General features: G+C 32.3%; 1 protein-coding gene across 1 annotated transcript in view; it reads right to left on the reverse strand.

Annotated features, from left to right (window-relative positions):
- Positions 1-352: 352 nt before the first annotated feature.
- The window catches only part of LOC129217791 (cyclin-dependent kinase 17-like), a 71,087-nt gene continuing 57,641 nt past the window's right edge, over positions 353-13,798 (reverse strand). Inside the window, exon 14 of the mRNA XM_054852133.1 lies at positions 353-561. The gene's annotated coding sequence lies outside the window, so the exon portion shown is untranslated. The remainder of the gene's footprint in view (positions 562-13,798) is intronic.

Raw genomic sequence — 13,798 nt, forward strand, 5'->3', positions numbered from 1 at the left:
CATAGAGGATAAAAATGAACAAGTGTAACGATTTTCTTAAAGATTTTATAAAATGCTTAAAAATTGGGACTAGTAGGTGACAGCTTAAATGAGTAAAAGTTGGCAGGTATGAGCAGTCAATCATAAATTATTCCAGGTATAACGGTCGGGAAAAAAACCAATGCAAAAGGATGAGAAACTATTGCTACAATACGACTAAATCAAATAATGGGGTGCACACATGATTTCACAGTACAACAACTCATAACGACAAAAAAATTGTTGTAATATGACAGCGACGTCTGCAGTAAAAGTAATGTGAAATGGCTGATCGAATAACAGTAATTTTTAATACAGAAAGGGGAGACTGTTGTCCACATAACAAAACCAAATCTTATCAACAAAAACAAATGATCACAAGCGAGTTGATTTGTCTACCAAACTCTAAAGCTTCTTCATCGAGTCGACGCGGGAAATGATTTTCATCTTTGAGAGTGTACAGGGATGTGCTCAGTTAACACAGTCATTTGGCTGAATATAGTGGAAAGACTTTTCCTTCATCTTCACACGATGAGGTCTGATCTGAAATAGAAATCCATTTCAGTATTTTCAAAGGACACACACAAATAAAAACAGGGCATCTTAAAAATGTTGCAAAAAAACGTTCAGGATGGTAGGATACATTTAAAAGACTGAGATCCTGGGGGCTTTAGGTTAACCCGTGACCAGGGGTTTCATAATAAATTAGAAATTATATTTCTTAATTTTGGATAACCTACACAAAACATTTCAGAAGCTTTCCTCAGGTACATGCAATAACGATAACAAAATATGAATAGAGGAGTTGAAAATACAGTATTTGCGGATCAAAGTTTCCGCGAAAGACTATAAATACAGAAAGGGAAAATGGAATTAAAAAAAAATCAAAATATTGGAGGAGGGATGATTTAATTCTCCCCTTTTTTTACTTATTCAGTCCTGCGCTTCCAACTTTTTTCTATATACGACATCAATTCTGTATGCAAAGATCTAAGAGTCAATCCAGGTTTTTATTTTAGGCCGGATTTTGTGGGGGGAAAAAAAGAACAGAACTTAATTTTTGTAAAAAAGAACAATTTTTTGGTATTTTCATTTCTTATATAATTTTGTGAAAATAAATCTTGTCAAATCATAACGGGAATTTTTTGAAATTGCAATCATCTTATATCTTTAAACGAGCAATTTTTATATGTATATGTATATATATATATATCTTACTAATATTATATATGCGAAAGTTTGTCTGTATGGATGGATGTATGGATGGATGTATGGATGTTTGTTACTCTTTCACGCAAAAACTACTGAACGGATTTTGATGAAACTTTACAATAATATAGCTTATGCATCAGAATAACACATAGGGTAGTTTTCGTCCCGTTATGGGGGGGCAAAACCCCCTTAGGGGGGCAATAAAACACAATTTTTGTATAAATTCTCTAATATTGGGATGAAAAAATACTTGCACATATTTACATTATATCTCCATCGAAAGCTCTGATTTTTCTGCTGAAGATGGCACCTGTTCGAAATTTCTAAGTAGAATAAAAAACGAGTTATGAGCTTTTTAGATCCATGTTCGAAGGCTTTCCTCAACTCAATACAGTATTTAGTGTATCATCTCAACTCCCTGTCGATAGCGACAATTGTTGTATTGTTGACTTTCTTTGCTTTTCGTGATTGTTCAAGGCTTTTCTCAAGTCAAATCTTGAAGTAAGTTTTTTGCACAAGATTGGCAAATAATACATGATTTGGCTGATGATTTTCCATTTAAACGGAACTTTAATGTAATTAATGGTTTTTATTATTGTTTATGCTGATTGAACACTTACTCATTATCCAAACAACCAGCAGATCGCCAAAATTTTTGCAGAAAGATTTCCGTAGCTGATGCATTTGGCAGTTTTTTCAACATTGCTGTTTTTGAAGCCGAAGACTACGTCATAATGTTTCTCAGCTTTCACCATGTAAACAAAATATCGCCAATCAAAGAATTTTCAAAAGACTTTTTTTACTGTGTTAAATAATCCAGCAACTAAATTAGGCAAATCCATAAACAGCACAAAAACTTCCATTAATTTTCCTTTTTGCACAATTTCAAACAATCACCAAATTTTATTACTTATTTTGGTAACATTTCGGATGAAACTGTTTAGCGCCATTTTATGGTGACCAAAAATATCTCAGCATCTGGCGACGATATCTCTGTAACGAAAATTAATATCATATCGTTTTACAAAGTAAGGAAAGAATGGGGGTGCATCATCGAAGGTACCCCGAAACGACTTTCGCAAATTCGGTAAAATCGCACCAAGAGCCACAATGATTGAAATCTCCCGAAATAACTAAAGCAAGTATAAGGGGATTACGAGCGCAGCTACTTTTTTTTTAATCACTTCGTACTTCATTAGCCATACAGAGAAGGTTTTAGACTCCGTGTTAAAAAAAAAAGTATCAACAGATTAATCTTTTTAAACATGAGAAGATTAATTTCATGTTTTTTTTAATTTGCATGTGCTTAAATATAGTGCTTTCGGTTCTAAATCAATACTACTTTGTTCTTTATACTTATTGCTATTTTAGTTTTATGGGTAAGGAAGAAACTCGATTTTTAATCACGTCAAAAAGATGTGTTTTAAATTCTTTCACTTAAAACAGAAAACAAAAGCAAGTAACGATTTTTTCTAATAATTATTACTGACCCAGGCAACGCCGGGTATTTTTGCTAGTATATATATATATATATATATATATATATATATATATATATATATATATATATATATATATTTTCGTATCTCGGGAGCGGCTCTAACGATTAAGACAAAACAGATAGGAGCAGTAAAAAAACAAGCAGAACTGGGGGGCTAATATTGGAATAGAAAAACTTTAGAACTACAAAACATAAATCTGAAACCACTTGAATTTACTCTGCTTTGATAAATGTTTCTATTTTCAGTCAAAAGATATAAATTAACTTCAACTTAAAATATATTTGAATGGAGGCTTATGCAACTCACATTTAACCCGCAAGAAAATAAAAAAAAAAATCATAACAAACAATGATTCAGGTATTTAATTTCAAAAAAGAAAAAAAAAAGGGCCCATCAGAAATAAAAAACTAACAGCTCATTCACTTAAAATTTAACACACAATCACAAAAAGGTACCTACAATAATTCAATAACTGAAAAAAAAGTTTTAAAATAAAATACTAATAAGCATATTTAAGGTACCTTACCAAAACTTTCAAAATAATTGATAATTTACAAGATTTTAAAGGATTGAAATTTCAAAAACTGTTGGCAATTTTCGACAAAGCACATGCTAGATATCTGCAAGTTGCCAAAAATAGATTTTTGGGTGATTTCAAAGTCTTGCATACGTTGCAAACATGACATTTGCAAACTTCTATATTTCAGCAAAAAATTAAACAACATAAATGCATCTTCTTAGAAATGCGAGTACACATGACTCTCATAAAGCAGGGCATATTTAAGTATTAAAATAAATTTAAATCCTTTTTCAAAAAAAAAAAAAAAATAAAAAATGCAGTGTCGTGGACATGACAGAGAAAACCTTCAATTTGAATGAGTCTTCAAGTATATGGCGAATTCTCTGAACTTTATAAATAGATTAGAATTCCCTTTAAGCTCCAGTACCAGTGTACATTTATCTAAAAAAAAAATGAAAAGCTCTTTTGACAAAGTAAAAGGATTTTGTAGAGAATAGGGAAGTTTCCGATTTTTCAATTTTATTTTTATATGATAGAGTGACATGTATGAACATCATAGGTGAAAAAATTTTTGCGATACAATAAGTATTTTTTTTTAAATTAATTTTTAAAGTTCAAGCCCTTGTGATGTCAAATGGCACAGGAAGTGACGTCATCCCCTCTTCCGATAGGGGAGAAGCCGAAGGTCACGCATTCGACTTCGAAGACGAAACGTAAAAGGCTTATCTCCTCGCATTTAACTCCTCGCGTTTCTGGAACATTAAACCTCTCGTCCTCTCGGAAATATTCGAATAGCATCATTGATGTTCCTTGAGGAAGATTATTAGATTGTGCTTTAACGAATCCGGCCTCCGTAGTGTGTTCAAAAAAGGATTACTGAATTTCTTTAAAATAAAAATTCTCAAAATATCCGTAGCGACAACGAGGGATCTTCGGCGGAAGGATGCACATTAGTGAACTGTGACCTAAGTTCGTGACGTTCCAGAAGAGCGCACTTTTGCGCGTGGATTTTTAAAAATTCATTAAAAATCAACCACGGTGTTTTAAAATTCGGCGATGGTGAATTTTGATAAACACTAAGTTTATCCTAAGTACAATGTTATTATTTAATTATATGTATCTCATCATTTACAAACTAAAGCTATTTAATTGTAAACTTACTATGCATGTTAGCGTTGTTCGCGTTGTAATATCCTTTTCGCTTTGACAAGCGATTCTTCCCGCATACTTCAACTTCAGATGAAAACGTAAACAATGAGTGAATCTGTTTTCGCTTCCGGGCGAATTGAAGGTCAGATGACGTCACTCGTTCTCAGGCATTCTAAAAGCTTTTTGCACACGTCTTTTCCGCACGTGTCGAACTTGAGATGACGCGTTATGCTAATTGGGAAAGCAGTATTTATACGCTCGTACGATATGACTCTTTCTCTTTTCTTTTTCACTTCTCGCATCTACGATAGATGTTTTAGCTTGCCAACTTGCAGTTTGCAGTTGGGGTTTTCGGCTCTTGGCTTTTCAGCCATCGAGATAGCCATTCACAGTTTTTGGAATGGATTAATAGGAAGTTAGTTTTCTGATCGGTAGTTAGATGTGATCTAATAGATTCTACTAGAACTCGCCGAACTTAGTGTTCCTGATGCATTATTGAAATGTTAGTATTAGAGATCTATGAATAGAGATCATGAAAACCTCTTCAATGGAACATTCGGTAATACTTAATAGAATTAGTAAATAGATATAATAGGTCTACAAAATTCATGATTATACTTTAATTTTGCGTATGGCTTTGAGTTATTGATTCTTCAAGTTACTTTATTATTTTCTCATTTTATCTTTTACAATTGTTAATTGTTTAATAAATCGTTGATATTTTAAAGAATGACTTTTCGTCACTTAATATAAGATTCTTCATGCAGCAGAAGATAAATTTCTATTTAATAGTTCGACTACTCCAATCGCGTATTACACTTTGCTAATTTAATAGCTTTGAATTATCATTATTCTTTGCAAAACTTGGGCTATTCTCTTTCTTGCTTTATGCTGGAGAATTATAGCCCATCAAATTTTTTAGTTTTGAGGGTCAATTAACAATATCCAATAGCCAAAATATGAACATTTAATAGGTTGCAACTTCCCAGCTACCCAATTAAAAATAATCAGTGTGTTGCGGACAAGACAAAAAGCTTACCTATCTGTTTTCTGCTTCCTATGACATTTTTCTTAGGCATACATAAATTGATACATTATATAATTCAATTCATAGCTTAATTGCAATAATGCTATGTATTGCATAGCTATACATAGATACATATAGCTATTACTATACATCGATATGTATAATAATAGCTATATATATCTGCGTACAGCTATGCAATACAAAGCATCTAGCATATTGGCCTGCTTTCATTTTTAATTATAAGCTTAGTTTTTATGAAATTAAGGTACAGTGAAGTACCTTTTATACATTTTTGAAGGGACTGTATGAAAAGAGCGTATACATGATCGAAAAACGTACAATAGGTAAACGGTTAATGTGTATCAGACTCTGCAGGGACCAATTTGAAAAACGTGTAATTGATAAAAACGTATAAAAGAGAAACGTATACACGGTGCTCCACTGTATTTCAATATTTTAAAAGGAAACACATGTACAGATGTAAAGCTATATTACCATTTATTAATTATAACATCTATCTTTAAAACAGTTTTTGTATCATTGAAAATAAACATGCAGAATGCTCAGGTGAAGAAACACATGGTAAAGTAGATAAATAAGTGTCCGGTAGCAGAAACTGCGAGATTTTTCAGCGGCCCAGGTTTTTCAGCGGCCTGCAGATAATTTTACCAAAAAAAAAAAAACAAAAAGAAAGAAAAAAATAATGAATAAAAGAAAAAAAAAGAAATACAACTTGGCAAAAAGATCATTCGGAGTTCGTTATTTCACCGGAAAAGCGATGGATGCTTCAGCATTTCAGCTAGAAACACAGTCGCCATATTTGGTCATTCATAAGATCGAAGTAGATAAGATGTTTAAGTGCCTACATTTTCCAAAACAAAGGAGCATTGGATGTTTCATTTAACTGCAAACTAATAAAAATGACTTAAATTTGCAGCAATTTTTTTTTTTTTTTGGATTTTTTAAAATAGTTTTCTTGAGAAATGAAAAATTTTATATTTACAATTTCACCTTATCCTCATGCCATCCATATGCTTTGGATGCAAAAGTGCTAAAAACTTTTCAACTTATGTGTAGTCTCATGAGGATTTTTATTTTTAAATTATTTTTTAGCAACAAATTTAGAAATTAAGATCTTAATTTTTGGCGTAGTCGCCATGTTTGGTCATTCCTAAGATGTTGGTATGCAAGACTCTTTAAGTGCCTACGTTTTCATAAATGGAATTGGATGTTTATTGCTAAATTATTGCAATTCATGCTAAAATTGTGCCATTTTTTTTTTGGATAATTCTTAATTATTGTCTTGAAAAATGCAAAACTTTATCTTTACAATATTATCCTATATTCATTGTTTTAGAGGCTAAATGTGCTAAAAACTAACTATTTCAAGGATTTTGACTCTCTCTCTATTGCTACTTTACAAATTAAAAAATCTATTTATAATCATTGAATTTTCGTGTAGACGCCATGTTTGGTCATTTGCAAGATGGAAATAAACGAGACTATTACTTGCTTAAGTTCCCCCAAAAAAAGAACTGGATCAAGTTTTGATCAGTTTACTTCAATACAAACTATTGAAGGTAACATAAAATGTACAATAAATCATTTTTTTTTTTAAATTATTTTCATGAAAAATATATTATTATCTGCACAATTGTATTTGATCCTCATTGCTTTGGAAGCTCTGCTATAAACTAAAACATTCATCTAAAATGCAGTTTCCTGCCAACTTCTCATTCACTAATTTATTTATTCATTCATTTTTTGAAAAGAAAAAAAAATCAAAAACCTATTTTAACTTGAATTTTCCACATTTAAATAAATATGAATTGAATAATTGTTTTTGATAGTGTGCAGAGTTCTATTCATTTTTATGAAAGTAGCGACCCCTCCCCCCTACCCATTTTATACTTGAAAACTCGGTGGTGGTGGGGGCCACAAAGTTTTTCGGGTCTAGTGGCCACTGGCCAGTTGAAACATATCTGAATATTGACCTTTCAAGGGACTTGTGTATTTTACAAAAACTTAACTAATAAATAATGCCGCAGATTATTTTCAACTGCCCAAAATAGGGTTGCAGACTGGCTAGAAAGTTTCTGCTACTGGGAATAAGTGTTAACTGAAAGTTGTTTCATATTGTGGCCTTTCCAAACACATGAACTTGTTTTCTGCAACTGGCTTGTAATGATGTTTAAGTGACATGCCCGCCTTATACAGCCAAACCTCATCATCGTGACACCCGGATTTCACGACACTCCGGATGTAACGTCACTTTTTGAAAGTCCTGAACTTATGCTGTGTTAGTTTAATATTACACACAGGGGTAGAAGTGACCGACTTGTCACATATAGGACATTTTCCACAAAAAATATAGGACAAATATAGGACATATTATATGAATATTTTTGTTATGAAAAAGGAAATAATACATATCATATATTATTCAGTTATTCTTATCAATTGTTTTGTTTAAAAGAAACTTCAAAAAAATACATCTATAATGACTTTCCAGTAGTTGAAAGAATAATTTTTGAAAAAAGTGTACTTTACAGACTAAATAACTAACCAAAATTTGAACAAAGATAATTTTTATTTTTTCTTCCTCACTCATGACCCAAGTACTAATTCCACTGCTCTTAGATTTTATATCTAAACTGAACCCTTTACCACCCCCCCCCCTTGTACCCTTTGTATTAAGAACAAAAAGAGCTTGGGAAGGATCCTTCTGACGTTTTCAGAGTTTTCTTTATGCTTGAATGTTTTAGCATGCTGCCTCAATTGCAAAAATCCACTATTGTCCATGGGCACTGAAAAGTTGCAAAAATGGCAAAAAGCGGTAAAATCATCTTTTCCTTTAGTGCACCATGCACCAAAATTTGAAGAATTAATGTCCTCCTGGTTCAAAAACTCCACACGAAATGTTGTTAAGCGATGCAATTTCGCCATTATAATTCCATTTATTACAACAAACTACGTTTTAACATCATAAGGAACTAACCATTCCACGATCCCAAATTTCCACAAAAAGAAAAGATTGCAAAAAGAAAATTAGAACATTCCGATCAGAAAATGCACCGAACACAAGAATATACCAACAAAAACCATGATGGACAAAACAAATGGCTGTTGCCCCCCCCCCCTCCCAAATGCAAAATTCTAAAACCAACTATACCATACTATACTAAAACCATCACTAGTTCTTGAAACTCCACCCACTATAGAGTGATGTCACATTGCTGTAGCTAATGAGAGAAGATGCCTGTTGCAGAATTTAGTCATTTGAGTTTTTTAATTTGAAATTCGTTTGGGCACGTACTTTCAGCGAAAAATCCGATGTCAGAAAGTTTATTAACAGTTCTTTTTAAAGGATATATATGGTATGAAACGGGAATATAGGACATTTTTGAAAAATATAGAAAATATAGGACGATTTTGAGGCTTTCTTTGAAAATATAGGAAATATAGGATATATAGGACTACTTCGACCCCGTTAAGTGGCTCCAGATTTTACGACAGTTTTTTTTGGTGACTCCGGTTATGACGATGCTTCGAACTGCGTAGACTAGAACAAAAATTTCCTTGAAACTGACAAATTTTCAGTAAAATAATGAAAACACCTGGAAATGTTTGTTGTACGAACTTTGGACAATGAAAAGAGATTTAACGAGGCATGACACCTCAAGAATGGCGGGGGGCGAGTAGATAAGTTCTGGAAGGTACAGGTTTCAGATTTTGACACGTTGAGGGACAATAGAAAGAAATTCAAAGCAGGTGGATTGTAATACTGGACGAGGGAAACAGCAGAAGAAGAGAAAAACCACAGCTACCTGAAGCTGTAGGTGGTCACTAGGGGTGTGACATTAATGTCGATGTTTTTGTTAAAACATCGATTTTTTTAACATCAATGTTTTACTAACGATGTTTCTGGACCATCGATGTTTTGGTTTCGATGTTTTTGCATTTTAATTAAAAATTATAAAATTTGCTCCAATTTTCTTGCTAGGTAATTCAGTTTACTTATGGAGTTGCAAAAAAAATCTTCGTTTTTTTTTCTCTTTGCACCCATATTATATCAATTTTTCTGTGTAGAGGATGATTTTTGGGAAGATCATTACAAGATAGTAGAAGATTAACTAGAGAGTGAGGAAGAGGCCCTAGCTATTGGAAGAACCTGACACTGGTAGTCTGGTGCCAGAACTTGCAGTCTATTTCAAGGCTCCAGTTCTTAAACTAAAGGAAAATCCTATACATTACTACGGTGAAAATTATAACTTTAAAATTTCAGAGCTGGTAAAAGTTGCTTTGAAGTACTTAATAGTGATGGCAACTTCTGTTCCATTGGAAAGAGATGTTTTTCTGACTAGTGGGATAGTCTGAGAAAAGAGAAATGTGCTTTTGGTGGACAAAGTAAACTTCTTTTTCTCCAAACTGTCAACACCAATCTTCGGGGTTACTTATCGATTTCCCCCAACAAGTCGTCCCTCTATTACTTACAATTTGTGTTTAGTTATTAACTAACAGAACAACATATATTTCTTGCTCTTAAAAATAATTGTTAGAATTAAATTTGTATTTTAAAATTAATTAGCACAACTTTTTCTCATCATTCAACTGACAGTAAGTTCTATGATGCATTTTTTCCTAGATTCTTCTTTGATGTAAATTTACTTTTAGTTTCATTCAGTTTGAAAATATTTCCTTATTACTATAACTAGTTTGTATTAATTGGTGCTTGTCTTGTTATCAATTTTTGTCCTACTATAATGCCAAGATGTTGCCAAATTATTCTTATTAAATTATATTTATGATTTGAGGTTCAGTATTTTCAATATATTCATCAGGTACGTATTCTTTTCTATTGCTTAAATTAGTGTAGTATATTCAAAAATTGTATGTTATACATTGATAAAAAGATCAATGTTTGGAAACATCAATGTTTTTTGGTTCGATGTATCAATACCATCGATATTTTTATTTCTAACATCGAAGCTTTGCCATCAATATTGCAGCTCTAGTGGTCACTACAAGCTTCTGCCAAGAGAGAAAAAGAGATAAGAGCTCCTCATTAGTTTGAAAAGGGACACACAACTCTAAAGTGGATAAAAGAGGGGGTTTTTTCACCTTCGAAAGGTGGGGCTTAGCCGTTATATTCTAATCAAATTGTGAACAAAAGTGAAGAGTCTTGAATTGGTTTCTTTCTTGCTGATAATTTCGTGGAAAGGAGGAGCGTTAAAAATTTTATTCAAAAAGTTTAGCAAACGCTTATTGGAAAGTATTTTAGAAATGGTGTGGGGGGGGGGGGGAGTGAAGGGTTTTTTTTAAAATGATTTTTGTTATATCTACCAATTATTCAAATTGTCATTAGTTTAATCTAATTAAAAACATATAAATGCTATTAATTTCTTCATTAAATCCAATTTTGCTGTTAACTAATGTTTAATTATGAATTTTTAAACTATTCCGGTTATGACGTCGCTCCGGCTATGACGACATTTTTGTTGACAGTCCCTAAGGTGTCGTGATAACGAGATTCGACTACACTGAAACTAGAGATCCTAGATATGGAGAGATTGGACAACTTTGGAACGGCGGCCATCTTAAGTCCAAAGATACTCACTCCCCGTAGACCATAATGCATCTTCTGCCCAAAATATCACTGTAGATTGTATAGAAAAAATTTGAAGCTAGTTATGATATTATGAAATACTATGTGCAGATCACAAATATCTATTTGTTTTCTATCTTTATGAACAAATTTGAGAAAAAAAAATTCTTTGAATGCACTATGACGACACGAAACAATTAGCGACACGAAACAATTAGCGCCGGATTGCCAGACTTTGGTAATCCGGCCAGACTTTGGTATTTGCCGTTTTATAAAAATACGAGGAGAAAAAAAGTAAATCTGTACTTAAAAGATTTAATGTCCTATATTCCGTGGGAAAGCTAGAAATTCACACAGCACAGCATTTCGAGCTGACGACACTTGGACTAAACATGGCGGATAGCGGCGCACAGTTGTCCAATTTCTCCGTATGTAGGATCTCTAACTGAAACTATATGGCCTGATCACCAATGGTCATCAAAAATATCCATTTTCCTTCTCAAAAAACAATTTTAGGAGTTGACATTGGAACCACATGAGATGGTATAGGATTATGCTCATGCTTTGATGGTATTGCAGAAAATAATGCAGCCTGATGCATATTTTGGGAACTTGAAAAGGGAGAATTTAAGGAGTGCTCTATTGAGTTGGATGTTATTGGTCGAACAAAATGAAATGCCAGATTCATGATAATGATGATATTAGTCATGATTAGTCATCTATGCAACGCTGCAGAAATGACATTTAAAAAAAATAATAGTTTAAAAAACTAAAAAAACACGCTTTCGTAGCAAAATGAACTAAAAAGTGAAAAATAATCTTTGGATGATAGTAGTTGACCAATCACTTAATTTTAATGCAATACAAAAAAGCGTGGGGTGCTGTCTATTTACATTTTTGCTTGGACAACAAATGGAAGAAATTCAAGACAACTGATAAGAAGCCCCCCACGCTTTTTTGTATTACATTAAAATTAAGTGATTGGTCAACTACTATCATCCAAAGATTATTTTTCACTTTTTAGTTCATTTTGCTACGAAAGCGTGTTTTTTTAGTTTTTTAAACTATTATTTTATTTTTCTGTTTTTTAGTCTTTTGTTGGAGAATTATCAGGCAAATTTTTTTTTTTTTTTTGTGCGGTATATGAAAATTTGAATCAGATTAAGACTTAATTGACGAAATTATTTATCAAACGAGTGCGAGGTAATATCTCAAAGTTAAGACAAGGGCACCCCGATGGGAAGCTACTGTAAGTCATCGATGTATGTTTGCGGAAATCATATTTATATTACTTTGAAAATTTGAGATGCATTTGAGTAAAAGTTTTGTTCAACAATGGTCGGATCAGCAATGAATTTCCAATTGAAGGCTTACCTAAATTTTGGCACGAAATTAGTTAAAAACAATTATATTTCATGTTCTAATTACCTTGGAACATTGGAACAAATTTTGTCTGATGCAGAAAAATTAAAGGTTTTTGTAGATATTTTTAAATAATTTTTGCGAATATTTTTTAATGTATTTTTTTTAATTTTTCCTTTTTCACATTGTTGGATTTATGCCAAAATATTGATTAAAATTGGAGGAAACTCACAATTAAAAGAGTTAATTAATTAATTTGATTATAGAATATTGCATTGTCATCGGATCTGAGATCGCGTGCCAAATTTCAAAAGAATCCGATCGCAGGAAGTGGGCGAAATTTGAGCTGCAAGATTCCATTACAAGATACACACATACATACATACAGGTGAAGCTAATAAAAGCGTGTTAATTAAAAGCTATACATCAAAAATGATATTTATAAAACATATTTTAAGTGGAAGGTCTTGAAATAAACCTATTCTTTCAATCTGTTGAATTTGATGAAGATTTATTGGAGGGGGGAGAGTTTGCTGAGTACACAAATAAAATAAAACTCTAGGGAAAGGAGTTCTTGCCAATTATGTTTACCTACAAATTAATATCAGTATGTTTCTGCAGGAACTAAAAAAAAAGTCATAAAAAGTAACTAGTAATACAAACTAGAAACAAGCAACGATAAAATTAAAAATTTAAAAAAAAACCGACTAAGTCGCAACTGTAGAATAAGGGAAAATTGAAAATCCTTTTAAAGCGTTATATTACTAAAAATCAATGTCAAGTATTTTATTTGTTATTGAATAGAAACTGGCAACAGATAAAAATATCATTTGGAATCATTGCTTTTAATCTCTTTGTCGGCCAACAATGAATTCGGTGATCAATCGCATGAATAAAGGCTTAGCCGTTATTAAAATCTGCTATAAAAAAACATTATAATTCAAATTCTATGAAACATGGAAGATCCAAACCCATTCTATCAAACACAGAAAAAAATTCTTTATTTTAGTATTAAATTAAAAAAATTTTAACTATGTTTTTGATGCAAAAATCGTGAAAAAACTTGTAGAGATTTTTAATTAATATCTTCGTTAATCAATGTCATCAAAAGACGCAACCTAGCTAAGAACACTTTCAATCAACTCTCTTTTTGAACAACTTTTTTTTTTCAAAATCGGTCCATCCGTTTAGGTGCTAGAGTGCCACAGACAGACAGACACACTGATACACAGACACGTCAAACTTATAACCCTCTACCTTTGTGTGTCGGAGGTTAAAAAGAAGGCATGGAATAAAGCAGTAATCCATAGCTAAAAGCTTAGTTAAAAAGTGGTGAAAGGTAAAATGAAAAGGAATCACGTTTCATTTTAATTTTGACGCAGAAGCCTTTTCTGGATGTCACA

This window comes from Uloborus diversus, chromosome 2 (genome assembly GCF_026930045.1).
Source record: "Uloborus diversus isolate 005 chromosome 2, Udiv.v.3.1, whole genome shotgun sequence".
In the NCBI taxonomy this organism is placed as follows: Eukaryota; Metazoa; Arthropoda; class Arachnida; order Araneae; family Uloboridae; genus Uloborus; species Uloborus diversus.